At 38.8% G+C, this 1,003-nt stretch overlaps 1 pseudogene across 1 annotated transcript in view; it reads left to right on the plus strand.

Annotated features, from left to right (window-relative positions):
• The window catches only part of LOC119593740, a 62,523-nt pseudogene extending 61,520 nt beyond the window's left edge, over positions 1-1,003 (plus strand). The window contains exon 6 of the transcript XR_005230558.1: positions 245-1,003. The product of XR_005230558.1 is annotated as a protein abrupt-like (transcript). The remainder of the gene's footprint in view (positions 1-244) is intronic.

The following is a 1,003-nucleotide window of genomic DNA, read 5'->3' on the forward strand; positions in this document are numbered from 1 at the left end:
CATATCAGAACAAATGTTGATTACTCAGCCAATCCATTAACCATTATCATGTATGGTGACAGAGATCATTCCCCTGTTCATCCAACAAAGGTAAACTGGTAGTTCCTCTATTTTACTTTTAAGGAAATAATACTGAACTCTATATTTTACTATTCGTAGAACTAAGATGAGATTGCTAGTAATAAGACTTTAATTGATAATTCTGCTCACAATAAGGACATACTGACGCCATACCATTTTCCAGGCGAAAGGCAGTGGTGACAAGGATGTGAGTGGCACTGGAAGACGTCTCCATCACAGCTACAGACTTCCAACCCACTTACATTTCTTGGAGGGCACTTCTGCCCAAGCAACGGTAGGGCAGCCCAATACCATGGAGAAAATACTCAAGACAGAAGATGAGAGTGGACACCCTGATGCCCATCCTGCTATGCGATCCCTGGCTCCTCTAAATCTTCAGATGTACTCAGTATCCCGGCCAGGTCCTGGTCATGCTTGCTTCCTTTGTGGCAAAACTTTTGGATTGAAGCATAATCTGTATCGCCATCTAAGAACCCACACTGGAGAGAGACCTCATCAGTGTCCTCACTGTGAATATAGAGGATCTCGCCGTTCCCATGTGCTGACTCACATAAACAGAGTTCATCAACGGCAAGACCAGCCTGAAAAAACAAATTCATCTTCAGAATCTACAAGTGTTTCTCTCCCAACTTCTAGACCAATATAATATACCTGTAGCTTATTTTGTACTTCTGACTTTTAATTTAGATATATTTTAAGAATGAGTATATTGATAAGTTCAAGTTTTTAAACAGTGATAGTAATTATTCAGAAATATCACTTTAGATTTTCACTGGAGAATTTGCATATAATTAACATAAATGATAAAAATCATTGGCTGGGATCGAAAGAAAAACTGGTTGTGATTTGATGTGCTAATTAATTTACAGCAATTTCCCCTCATTAGTCTTAGTCAAAAGAAAGGAAGAAGTTTAGGGCAGTT

This window comes from Penaeus monodon, chromosome 32 (genome assembly GCF_015228065.2).
Source record: "Penaeus monodon isolate SGIC_2016 chromosome 32, NSTDA_Pmon_1, whole genome shotgun sequence".
NCBI classification, from domain to species: Eukaryota; Metazoa; Arthropoda; class Malacostraca; order Decapoda; family Penaeidae; genus Penaeus; species Penaeus monodon.